Source organism: Eurosta solidaginis, chromosome 1 (assembly GCF_040869045.1).
Source record: "Eurosta solidaginis isolate ZX-2024a chromosome 1, ASM4086904v1, whole genome shotgun sequence".
Classification (NCBI taxonomy): Eukaryota; Metazoa; Arthropoda; class Insecta; order Diptera; family Tephritidae; genus Eurosta; species Eurosta solidaginis.
Genome location: NC_090319.1, coordinates 100,722,434 through 100,736,543, shown reverse-complemented (window position 1 = coordinate 100,736,543; position 14,110 = coordinate 100,722,434). Strand labels below are relative to the sequence as shown.

The following is a 14,110-nucleotide window of genomic DNA, read 5'->3' as shown; positions in this document are numbered from 1 at the left end:
ACCTTATTTTCAGATATTTCCTCAACTTCCATTTTGGCTTTAAACTGCTGTGCATCCAAGTTTTTGTTATCAGCTGTTCGGTGGTGGCATACGCTGGCTGCTGCTTTCGTTGAACAGTGAATCATGGAAACTGTTTCAACAGAGGAAATATTTAAGCATTACAGATGCACAACACTGTTTTTTTATAAATCAACGATGATAGCCAGCCTTGGGAGGTTGTTGCTGCTGCTATCGTGGCCTTGCATTACCCGGTTGCTTTTGTGGTATATACCTTGGTATAACTGGATGTGGCGTCATTGCCCCACCTGGTCCAGTTGATGCGGACCACGAACAACAACCACCACGACCTACACTGTTTGGGTTCACTTTGCTGCTGCCGTCACAATAATTAATGGAGACTATGGAGGTGTATCTCAACAAGAGATGCTATTTTATTGCACACATAGCCGTTTTTTTACACCGAATTTTCTAATCTTTTTTTTTCAATTTTGGATAATAAATCTTAATGGTAACAAGAATTTTTTTCTTGTATGTGGAAATCAAAATTTACTATTATGCATTAGAATTGCTCACGATTATTTATACTATGCAATTACATATTTCACTTTCTTTCTTTATAAACATGCACACATTGATATGAGTTTTTTTTGCTAAAACACACTTTAGTAGACCAAAAAATATTAAAGAATGTGTATATTAATTTCTGCAAAATGTAAATCACACAAATTGAAAAAGTATTCAACTTTTCTGCAGAATTAGAAATGGCGGATTTTTTGCACGCAAAAATTACGTATTTTGCTATCCCTATGAAAATAATAGGTGCGAGAGAGCACGATACATTGTGGGAAAGTAAAATTTGTCAACATGCTATTTCATTTGCACAATTTTCATTCCAAATCGTCACCCCTGTCAAAAATTCGTATGGCTGTGTGCGTTTTTGGTCACACGATTTTTGCAGGGATGAATTAATGAATGCAACACAACCAAAGCGTCTGTGTAAATCCGCCTTAATTTTTATAGCTGTGAAAGTCTCCTGCAAATAAAATGGTGCTGTAAGTGCAAACAATTCAAACTCCTATAAGACACTACTTTATTTTCTATGTATTTTTCTTGTATTTTCTCTTATATTTCTGTCGAGGGAGCCAATAAGGTTTCAGTACCGGTGTTAGTGTGTGAACTATATTTAAAAAAACTAACGAAATACAAGAAAAATACAAAGTAGTTCATTAAAAACAAACAAGCCAGTTTGTATTTCGATAGGGTTTTTTGACAATAGGTCCTTTTTTCTTTATTTTTTCTGACAAATGAAAATTTTGTTTTTAGTTTCAAAATTTTGTGCATAAAAACACAACTAAATTCAAAGTGTAAATTGTGTGTGCAAATGAGTTTTCAATAACGCCCCGATTCTGGTGTGGTAACAACATTCTTCGCCACGGTAACGAAATCATGTGGAAACTTTTACACCCTTTTGGTATTCTATCCGCGAAAGTAGCCGGATAATTTTTTACCCACAAAAGTAGGTGGTTACATTGAAATAACCACACAACAGCTGTTGTTTAGAAAAAGGCAAAACTGAAAAATAACGAATTGTAAGCGGAAATAAGTAAAGTTAATAGTAAAAAAGTGTTGCCTCTTGCTATATATTATATATTTGCTTACCTTATGTTCTTTTACAGAATAAATTACAATATAACTATGTAAAATCTTATGCATGTGTGTACATATATACACATCGTCTCGTTTATTCGTTAACCTCGTATCTACGAGTGACACATTTTCGGTAAAGCCATGGCGGAACCATACAAGGTGGCAGCATGGTGACATACCTACAAACATAAATAAAAATTGCATGTACTTTGTTTTTGTAAATTCGATGGACGAATGTCAAAATCGTACTGCGCCGGAAGTTGATGTATCAAAACAAATTGTTTAGGCCACAGGCCTAAATATATCTCCCCCCCCCTCGTAACATAACTTTCTTTGTTTTATTTTCTTCGTTACTACCACCCGCATATTCTTGTGATATACACACAGGCATGTGTGAGTGGTAGTACGTATGTGTCTTAGACGTTTACCGCTGTGAGCCCGTGGTACAGCAACTTTGTTGCCGGGAAACCCAACGAAGTGGCTGTATCGTGGGTTCATCGGCTCATGTGGAAAAGAGTCTCGTCCTCTTTTAATCCAGCAGCCAGCAAAGGAACACGTAATCGCCCGTTCACGTAAGTTCAACTTTTCAAAATTATTTTCACATATATATCATTTTCCACAACATTTGTTAAACCTTTTCTTAACACTTGTTGTATTTATATAAATAAAAGCACTTTGTGAATTCTTTTATTAATACGAAATCCTTTTGGTGTTTTTATTTTCTTCCTTTTTTTTTCGCCTTAACCTAATCTTTAACAAATACGTGGGTGCGCGCCGTTGCCACCACGCATTTGTTCATGGTCCTTACCGCGCCGGTAAAGAGAACCAGTCACACAATTACAGTCCACTCAACTCTCTAGGCATTAAAGCAAGGAAGTGATAATACACAGGAAAAACCAAAAATTTCAACAGCAAATAATACAACTTTCTTGGTGATACCAGCGATTTATATCCAATATACAACAACTGATAAATTTTGGTGGTACATTTTGGTGGTACATTTTGGAAACATCCAACAACAAAATTTAATTCACATTCGAGTACTCCGGATCAACGAATTAATAAAGGTACGTGGTTGAAAGTATTCCGTGCTAGGTAGGGTTTTCCTTTTCACTTTTAATAAAATTTCACAAAATAAAATTACAAATTACAAAGTGACTTTTTTATATGTAATAGTGCAAGTGATTTTGTTTTTTTTCCGTGAAGTGAGAAGTCTCATCTTGTGCAAAAATTTGAAAAAAGGCGCTTAACGCAGTTATTTAAAGTTTGTGCAACACGCCTTGTGACTATCCGGAACTATCCCCCACCAGCGGTAAGATTTTCCGGACACAGCTCAAGGTAGCACAACACTGCTCTAAAAGGTTAACATAACCTCAAACACCGATTTGCGTCACTTTTCGATTTTCACCTTTGCAGGATTTATCTGAAAAAATTAATTTAATCCACTGCACAAAAATTCGATTTGTTAAGGTTGCTTATTCAGAAACCTGTAAATTTATTTTAGGCGCACATTTAATTAAATAAAATTTTCTCCCACATAAAAATCACTTGCACTTATTTACACGGGCAATACGTTTGCAATTTAGTTTGGTGCTATAGTACAAAGTGCACTTAGTTACATACACATATATTGTTGTTGTTGTTTGGGTGGCCAAAAGGCTTATTTCCTGTTCAATTTTTTAAAAATTGAATTATTTTTATTTTTCACTTGCGGCAATACACAAATCAGTTTTTGACTGATCTAATTTTTGTGATACAAAAGATCACAGCCCTTGGTTAAATTACCAAAAAGTCCATAACGAACGTTCATACATTTCATTATTTTTTCACTAACACCACTTTCTTCACTAGCCATTACTTATTGGCTTACACAAGTCATTGGCACATCTGCATTAGAGCATTCTTTGAATAATTACGTGGGTGCGCGCCGTTGCCACCACGAAAATTGCACATTCTTTAAATCAATTCCTAGCTTTCTCGCAAGCTTCGAGGCCACTTCCTCGAGAGATCTCTCTCAAACACAGTCCTTCGTTTCAGTTCATTTTCACTCAATACTCTCTGCAAAGGCAATTAATCAATTAATACTTCAATAAATTTTCATATAATGGATACCTATACACGCCAAGCAGATGTAGTGACGGAGTATGAAAATGACTTCAACGACATGTCACCTTCACAACACAGTAAACACTCCCTAATATACCAAAGGGATGAGTTAAAAACTCTGTGGGAAGCTACGAAGGTGACATACGAAAAGCTCTTAGGTTCATCAGAGCTTGATTCAAAGGACTTATCGGCTATCAAGAAGAAGCATAAAATGTGCTATTTCAGCTTCCTAAAGTGTCAGGCGGCAATAGCTGAGCTTTTGGAAAATTTTGAAAAGAAAGATAAGAAAGTAGATGTCTCAGATAATATGGAATATCACATGCGCCTGCCAGCATGTGATACGGATATTTTCAAAGGTGACTATATTTCATGGCCGTCTTTTAGGGACATGTTCACTGCCATATATATTAATAATAGTAAACTCCATGCAGTGCAAAAACTATACTATTTAAGGCAAAAAACTCAAGGGGAGGCCAAAGAGATAGTGGAACGGTGTTCCTTAACAACAGACGGTTTCGATACAGCGTGGAAAAATTTATGTGACCGATACGAAAACAAACGTATCTTGGTCAATGCCCAATTAAAAATTCTTTTTAGTTTAAAAGCAGTTGAGAGCGAATGCGGTAGCTCCATTAAAAAACTGCAACGTGAAATAAACAATTGTATCTCAGCGCTTCAATGTCACAAGATTGACATATCAAACTGGGATGCAATTCTAACATATTTGTGCTCCACAAAACTGCCAGAAACCACACTGGCTCTATGGGAACAAACCATAGAAAATAAAACAGAAATTTCAAAATGGGCAGATATGGATAAATTCTTATCCAGCAGATTCCAAACGTTGGAAACTGTGGTAGATATAAGAGGGGATACGGTTTCAAAACCCTCTAAGCCACATGCTTCTCGTTCCTCGGCAGATACATCGTCGAAACGATTAGGGTCCTACCAGGCAAGTGCAACAACAGCCAAACCTACGTGTAAGATGTGCAAAAGTCCTGCACATCGAATTTCAAAGTGTGAAAAGTTCTTACGTTTAACACCCAATAAACGGTTTGAACAAATTAAGAGCAGCCGTGGGTGTATAAACTGCCTTTCTGCTGGCCATTCGGTGACAAGGTGCACCAGCCAAATGAACTGTGCCACATGTCATTTAAGACATCATACGCTGCTTCATATTTCGAATCAGCCAAAACCAACAAATACTTCCGACACTATCGGAGCATCTACCTCACGGGAAGTTCAAATACGACGCAATGCTGAAAGAGAAAACGCTCCGATTAATAATGTGAACTCATGTTTCGCAAACACAAATAAAGGGGTATTACTAGGGACAGCTCAGGTCAAGATTCATTTTAATGGTGTTGCTATTCGGCGAGAGCCCTAATAGACTCGGGATCTGAATGTTCATTCATTACCGAGAAACTAAAGCGCAGAATTAATCTGCCATCCAAACACCTGCATGCCCAAGTTTCGGGCATCAATAATACAATGTCTGCACAAGTAAAAGAAGCGTGCAACATACAACTGCGGTCACCAACCGACCCATTAATCGAGATCAATACGATCATGCTGGTTTTACCACAACTGACAGGGAATCTTCCAACTTGCCGAATAAATGCAATGACTAGGCAAGCATTCCCTGACTTAGTATTGGCTGACAAAAGATTCTTTGTCAATGAGCCAGTCGACTTAATTCTGGGCGGAGACATATACCCCCAAATTATGCTAGGCGGTATCAGAAAGGACGTGCTAAACACATTAATAGCACAGGAAACGGTGTTCGGCTGGATTTTGACAGGCCGGACAGATGCGGTTGATACAAATAAGACCCTAGTTTCATATTTCAATGAGGTCACTTTAGATAAACAATTGGCGGCTTTTTGGGAGATAGAGGAAATTCCAAAGAAAAGGAGCATCAATAACGATGACACTTACTGCGAGGAGCTATACAAATCCACAACAGTTCGGAACAACGATGGCAAATACGTAGTCTCCTTACCCTTTAGGAAAGAGTTTAACTTAGGCCCCTCATTAAGAAGTGCGTGCTCTCAATTCTATCGCAACGAGACACGACTTGCGAAAAACCCAGTCCTTCAAACGGAATACAATAGAGTTGTATCCGAATATGAAACTTTAGGGCACATGAAACAAATAGGCAATATTTCGCCAGACTCAAATGACTGTTACTTCCTACCTCACCATGCTGTTATAAAGGAGGGAAGTACAACGACAAAAGTCAGAGTCGTATTTAATGCATCTTGTCCTACCACTAATGGCAAAAGTCTAAATGATGCCTTATATCCAGGTCCGATTCTTCAATCCGACCTGACAGTTCTTATACTACGTTGGCGGCTGTTCAAATACGTATTTAACAGCGACATAGAGAAAATGTATCGCCAAATATGGGTCAATGAAGACCAAACAAAATATCAGCGAATCATATTTCGCAAATGCCCCAAAAACCCAATTAACATTTATGAATTGAAAACGGTAACCTTTGGGGTTAATTGTGCTCCGTATCTTGCGATTCGAACGCTGCACCAACTAGCTGATGACGTGGAGGCATCGCATCCAATGGCAGCAGATATACTGCGAAATTGCATGTACGTTGATGACGTACTCGCCGGTGGACACAGCATCGAAATTGCAATCAAGGCAAGGGACGAAATATCATTGGCATTGCAATCGGCAGGTTTCCCATTGCGAAAATGGACGTCCAACTGCAAGAAAATCCTACAGGGTATACCGAAGCAACACCTATTAAGTGAGGATTTTCTTGAGTTTGAAGACACCAGCATGGTAAAAGCACTCGGTATCAGGTGGAACGCCCATTTCGACTACTTTTACTTCACAGCGAAACCCTTTGACAATAACCACGCCGTAACAAAAAGGTCAATACTTTCTGCGATCGCAAAACTTTTCGACCCTCTTGGCTGGCTGGCACCAGTCGTAATTGTAGCCAAAATAATAATGCAAAATATTTGGTTGGAAGGGACAGGCTGGGATGAAGATGTGTCTGAAACTACTCTACATCGGTGGCAATCGTTCATGACGGACTACGAAAAGATCAACGATATACGCATACCGCGATGGGTTCACTACACATTGAAGGACAATGTCGAAATACATGGATTCAGCGATGCCTCGGAAAAAGCATATGCCGCCACTGTTTTCCTGAGGGTACAAACAAAGGATCAAGTCTTCACCAACCTGTTGATGGCCAAAACGAGAGTAGCCCCGGTCAAAACCATATCATTGCCACGACTGGAACTCTGCGGCGCAGTCCTACTTGCAGAAATTATAGAGTCGGCCATAGAAAATATGCAACTTTCAAACATTAAAGTAACCCTTTGGACAGATTCGACTATAGTACTGGCGTGGATCCGAAAACCACCATGTTCGTGGTCAACGTTTGTGGCACATAGAATAACGAAAATCATCGATAAAGTAGGAGACAAAGTATGGCGGCACGTAGACTCCGCGTCAAATCCTGCAGATTTGGCGAGCAGAGGCCTCTACGCTTCGGACCTAATCAACAATTCTTTGTGGTGGCAGGGACCTTCTTGGTTACAAGAAGACAACGAAAATTGGCCAACACAAGAAGAAGATTACAATACGAATATGGAGGAAAAGAGGGTGAAAGTTCATACAACTTTGGTGAAAAATAACTTTGACATTCTGGATAGGTTTTCCGATTTACCAAGGGCTTTGCGGGTTATATCCTATATTCTTCGGTTTTTCCAGAATACGCACCCAAAAACTAAAGCCTCCGTGAAAAGGGATTCTCATGCGATCGCTCCTGACGAAATAGAAAAAACAACGCGAAGATTGATAACAATATGCCAGAGGCAACATTATCAAGAAGAGTACGCAAACTTGAGGTCAGGAAATCTAATAAATGGGAAGAGTGAGATTCTACCCCTGAACCCATATATAGATGAAGAAGGCATCATTCGAACTGGGGGGCGGACTGGGGCATCGAAAGACATGTCCCATAATGAAAGTCATCCCATTATTCTTCCTTATACTTGCAGGTTATCCAGACTTATCGTCCAATCCTCTCATGAGACCACCCTGCATGGAGGGAACCAGCTGATGCTACGTCATATCCGCACTCAGTACTGGATCCCACGCGTTAAAGTCATGGTAAGGTCGGTTATCCACAACTGTAAAGTCTGCACTATTTACAGGAAGCGGACACAAACGCAACTTATGGGGATCCTTCCGAAAGAGCGCACCACCTTTACTAGGGCCTTCACTAACACTGGGGTAGATTTCGCGGGACCATTCGATATAAAATCCTACAGAGGGAGGGGATGTCGAATTTCGAAAGGATACGTCTGCCTGTTTGTCTGCTTTTCGACGAAAGCCATCCATCTAGAAGCGACAAACGACCTTAGTTCCGGGTCCTTCCTAGCTGCCTTCGCCAGATTCGTATCCAGACGGGGCTGTCCAAAAAACGTTTACTCCGACAATGGTACTAACTTTGTCGGAGCTTCTCGATCTTTACGATCCGAGTTTAAAGCATTTCTGCGTGAAGCAAGGGACGGAACGTTGACTAAATATAGCCATCACATTATAGAATGGCATTTTATACCGCCAAGCGCTCCTCACATGGGAGGTTTGTGGGAAGCGGGGGTAAAAAGTTTTAAGACCCACTTTAAAAAGCTCGCGTCCGATCATAAATATACTCTCGAAGAGTTTACAACCCTCTTATGTCGAATTGAGGCCTGCCTCAACTCGAGACCTCTAAGTCCCTCATCCAACGACCCTTCCGACCTGGAGCCGCTTACTCCAGGCCATTTCCTCGTAGGCGGGCATCTTTTAGCTCCACCTGAACTCGACTGTAGTGAAAACCCTGCCTCCATTGTAAACCGATGGCAAAAGATGAAAGCCCTTCATCAAACCTTTTGCAAAAGATGGAAATCGGAATATCTCACCGAGATCCAGAAAAGGTATAAATGGAAACATCCACAATCCAACGTAAAACCCGGGGACCTAGTCGTCATAAAAGAGGACAGCCTACAACCAAACGAGTGGAGAATGGGGAGAGTCGTCAACACACATCCAGGTTCCGATAACCGTGTACGTGTTGTTGACGTCAATACAATTAAGGGACAAATTACAAGACCAATAGCGAAACTGGTACTACTTCCGCCCAACGACAACGAAAATGAACTTTAATAGTCCATATTCCTTTATCCCAAAAAACCCAGCTCTCGTTCACCCCGAACGAGGCCAACACACAAATCACCCAGCTCTCGTTCCCCCGAACGAGGCCAACACAACCTAACGCAGACTCACTATCTGCCCCAGAATACAATTGAATTAAAAGTATTTTCGAATATAAAATTAAGATGCACGTCGTAAAGGTGTAAAAGTGCAAATAAATGTTGAACGAGCCGGCCCAATAAAACCGCACGGCGTTCTTTGCCCTAACCCAAATAAGCATGCGTTGCGACAATGTAAAGCATGTGTGCAAACGTCGAATCTAAATGTTACGCAGAACAAAAATTGGAAATCGAGTTAGTTTTTCACGCAGCAAATTCAGCTTGGGTTGCTCTCATGTAACTTGTATGTACATGAGACATTTTTTGACAGAAAATTACTTGCGTGCGTTTATATTGGGTTGGCTGTAAGAAACACAAGGTGGTGTTCTGAATAGCAATCCGGCCTGTTCTGGATTCCGACTCGCTTTGAAAGGTCAGGCGGGGTTGATTCCGAGTCGATTTCTTTTTGGTGTTCTCAGTTCCGATTTAAACAAATCGATTCGAAGCTGATTTCGTATCGTTTTTCATATCGAGTCGATAATAAAGCGAAACAGCTGTTTTTATTTATTTTGGTTTTGGTTAAATTAAAATTGTGCAAAAATTTGAACAAAATGCCAGCACCAATGGTTTTCGGAAATGCAGAGGCAACAAGACAATTGCAATTTTGCATAAAAAAAAAAAAAAAAAACGCTAAAGAATCGATCGATCGAAATTGAGAACACGTCACCTTGCTTTCGACCGGAATCGCTTTGCTTGGGTGGGACAATTTTTTGATAGGAGTTTTCAAGTTGAGATTTATTATACTAAATAAAGAAATATTCCGGCAAAACGTTGTAATAAATTTTCCAAATAAAATGAATAACTTAATAAAACTTATTTGTGGGGAAAATAATGTAAGGATCTGTGCTTAATGGGCTAAATACTTTCGATTCCGGAGAACAGGTCCGAATCTCAGTTTGAATATCCTAATATTTTCCACATAAGACAATTAAAAGCGGAACATTAAACTAAAATAAAGTGACTAACACAAAAGGGTATTAACTCAGATTTCTGCACACTATCCTTTGCGCATTGCATTCCAACCAAAGAAATTTGGCAAACTATTTGGAACATACTAGAACCGGGAGACTTGGGTGTTGAAGTATTAAGCATCAAAATCAACATTTCAGACGCTATTTTACAGTTTTTTTAAATAAAATGCATTTTCAAACCCTACTCATACGTACATCTATCTTCAACTTAAGTATGCTTTGTGAATTTATTTCAAGAGAGTAGCTAAACCCCTGGAGCCTACTAAAGAATTTGGCATCGCGGACTTCGTTTACTCTTTCAGCAAATCGGGATAAAGAATTTTTGAAAAGAAGAAAAGCTGCACCCATCTCGGGTAACTTAACAACTTGAGGTCAATTTGAAGCATGCCCGACTTGGGCCATTTTATTTAAATTCATGGTTCTTTTCTATTTTTTGGAAAAAAGTTATGCGTAGAGAGCATGTAAAAGGCAAAAAATCAACAAATTAATCTGGCTCAGGATCCTTGCAACGAGATGATGGCGTATCTGAGCAACATTATGGCTCATTGCCGCGAGAGATTTCGAATCTTAATTTACTATTACTCACCTGATCGATATATATATAATAGCGTCCCTCTTCGACCGCTCCTTGTATATCATAATGCAGCGCTGCAGCTTCTGACGTTGGTACGTTGCCATCGTCGGGCAATAGCGAAAGAGTTGTATGAGTTAGCCATGTTGATTACACAATCTTCCCTCAGAAAAAAAAGAATATAATTATATTAATAAGCCTTCAGTACCTCCAAGATGTAATTTTATACACACCTACGCTTCCTTTGTGTGATATCCACCGGCAAATGTAGGACAGACCGGGCTGGGATTGACTCAACCTTCATTATTTGAATTGAATGAGCTCGCGCACGATGACGAGCACCCATATCACGATAACATTGTGTAACTGCACCACCAACGTTCAAATCACGATACTCGCGGTACATGATGTGCGCACCAGAACGCGAATCACAACGCAACCAAATGCCGAAGCTCTTTATTTTGGTTGGAGAAGTCTCATACACCTGTTTCGGCGATACAATTTCACCGATGGTCTTTTTTTTATCTAATTCAGCAGTAGTAAAAAGTCGTCACCTTAATTTTTATCAAAATCGCTGGGATTGCAAAATTCGCAGTGATCAGTATCCAAGGCGCCAGGTGCACAATTATGATGATATGCATGTCCGCATAGGAAAATAATAATATCTTTAAGCGGTGCCATATTTTCGTTCGTACTAATAATCGATCGATGACATTTCAAACAATACTCGGAGGCCGAAGCATAACGGCCACGATTTTGTGTATTTACTACTTTTTCATGTTGCTTATAATAGAATTCAAATTGTACTTTTTGCATGCTTTTACGAATTTTCACCTGCAAACGATAATCCCACAAAAGCTTTACTACAGCATTTCGTAAGCCTGGTATACTTTGACCAAGCTTGATTTTTTCAACAACTGCGACTGGATCCACATAGTCAACTATGCCATCCAGCAGTTTCAATACAATTCCCGGATCTTTAACAGACTCATCAATCAATATATTCCATAAGTCCGAGTCGTTATGCTCTTTACAAAACTCAATAGCCATTTCAATATTTTTTATCTTCTCTATAATAATATTTAATGCTTCTATCGGATTACCCATTTGACCCAACAAATACACCATTTCAGGATAGAATAATTCCCGCTTACATACGTCTAATGCTTCTTGCATTGGATAGTGATTTGATTCTTTTAAAAATGGTAATAGTTTTTCACGTTCGTATTTTGCATATAAATTCACTAATTTCCAATGGTATTTGCCACTTTTATCAAATTTATCCAATTCATCCAAATACCAATATAAATACTCTTGATTTTGTTCCAATTGTTGTACAACAATTTCTGGTGAAATTTTATTTTTTTCAAATAAAATCTTAAAGGCACGCTCCCGATCTAACTGTATGAGTGGTATAATCATTTTATGTATTGCATCATAACGATCATAACGTCGTATCATTTAAAATACGTCGGCATTTTGTAACTTTAAGTACATTCTTAATGCACTTTCATAGTCGCGCTTACGAAAATTGTCATGAATTGCATTAATGACCGCAGTGCAATTGTATAAATGTAATGGCCATTCCTTGATAAGATTCAAAAATCCTTTGGCATCGTATTTTAAATACTCATATAGTACCACCTCGTACACATGTGGATCAAGCTTACAATCATCGGCGGTAGGTGGATAAGCGCTAACTGAACGTAATTGTTGGCACCTAACAAATTTGAAAACTTCCTCCTCCCAAAGTGATTTTTATTGCCCAATACGCGCAGACATAATTCCGCAGCTTCGTCGTACTGCTTCTGTGCGAGTGGATGATTTATGTACAATTTGGCCACAGACAGCAATGATGTGCTACCGCCATGTGTTGATATAACTTCCATTGCCTCTTCAAATTTACGATGGTCGATCAACCATTTAACTCTGTCCTCTGTTTCATATAGGCTAGCAACAACTATATCCTTTGGTGCAACAATGAAGTACCGATTTTCATCAATGATACAACCCAAACTATAATCATTAACCGTATATTCCTGATAACCACGCAATGAAAGATTGTCAGTACAAATCTCCTCACAAGAATTCAGTTTATGTTCCATAACGCAAAGAACTGGTCTCAATGACGTACGCTCTGCATCCTTTTCTTTCGGGCAACCCAATACCACCAATTGGTTAGATGTAAGTGGCGCCAATCCAGAAATATAGAAGTTTGTTTGAAAAGTTGATATTGGGTCTACTATATAACCGGGCAATTCTCTGGAAGCAACTTCAACTGAATTTCGTCTACGTATAACACAGATGCGTATTGTATCGACCCAACCTATAAGCAACGTAGTTGCATTTGACCAGCGAAAATTACAACGAAAATTCTCCAAGCGTGCGTTAGTTGGTTCTTCCCATTTCATGAGGCCAAGTGAACATTTTTCATTTAAATCATAAACACGTACGCCTAGATAACTGGCCCATGCTATAAAGGATCCATTCCAACATACTGATAGAACGTAGCCTTCGGCGCTATATAAAACAGTTGATTTAAGTTTTTTTAAGGAAATTTTTCTCATAAAGCGTTAGTTTATCGTCACCTACAACAAATCGTTATCCAGCCGTTATTTTAGGATCCGGATCCAAAGCGACGGCTTTTATTGATTTACCAAAACTTAAATTTTGATTATTTTCATCGCTGAATATGCCAGTTATATTTACCTTGCCATCATCAGAACAAGTAGCTATGTACTCGGCCTTTGCGTCAACATCTATATTATTGACAGCGACAGTGTGTGAAAATTCGTTTGGTTTATCCCCCGAGAGATGTGAAGTCACTGTATTACCTTGATGGTCAAATAAATAAATACGACCCAGAAAAGTGCCAAACATCAAAAACTTTGGGTGCGCCGCACTAAATGTAACCACATCTGTATTAAGCATTTTACGCAAATCATTGGCAATACGATGATACTTAAACTTGGGCTCGATTTCATCTTCAGTACTTTCGGTTTCTGTATCGCTGTTATTAATTGGCTCTTGATCGGCAGCCATACCTGAAATGTGCAAATGAACTTTTTTTGAACTTTTTCAATTAACGCAAGAAGTACCAAAAAACGCGATTTGGCCACAATGTTATCCGGGGCAAAGATACGCATTTCGTACAGTGGAGTTTGTGGCTCCTTCTCGGTTGGCAATTTGCGGCTAAGCACGTCGTATTCCGTCAAATCTCCCTTGGACTTCATTTTGGCAGCGTTTAGAGAAAACGATACGTCACCTTAAACGTTTTTTTGTGCCTCAACGCTTTGTTCACGATATAATGGCTCAGCCGCTTGTTTTAATTGCATGTTGTACCATGACACCTTCAACAGCACTGGATACCTGGAAAGAAAAAGAGAAATAAATTAATAAAAAACCATATTACGCATTATAGAAATTTACTCACCACCGCGTGTTTTATCTCAATGATTTTTTTTTCATTCAGGAAATGAAAA

At 39.1% G+C, this 14,110-nt stretch overlaps 1 protein-coding gene, 1 long non-coding RNA gene and 1 pseudogene across 2 annotated transcripts in view; 1 reads left to right on the top strand and 2 right to left on the bottom strand.

Annotated features, from left to right (window-relative positions):
- The window catches only part of LOC137236594 (uncharacterized), a 24,783-nt gene extending 24,381 nt beyond the window's left edge, over nt 1-402 (top strand). The window contains exon 5 of the long non-coding RNA XR_010948502.1: nt 14-402. This is a non-coding gene — a long non-coding RNA (uncharacterized lncRNA). The remainder of the gene's footprint in view (nt 1-13) is intronic.
- LOC137236593 (tRNA (guanine(26)-N(2))-dimethyltransferase-like) overlaps nt 1-680 on the bottom strand; it is a 2,416-nt gene extending 1,736 nt beyond the window's left edge. The window contains exon 1 of the mRNA XM_067759376.1: nt 3-680. The gene's annotated coding sequence lies outside the window, so the exon portion shown is untranslated. The remainder of the gene's footprint in view (nt 1-2) is intronic.
- LOC137236586 (vacuolar protein sorting-associated protein 41 homolog) overlaps nt 1-14,110 on the bottom strand; it is a 24,107-nt pseudogene extending 9,997 nt beyond the window's left edge.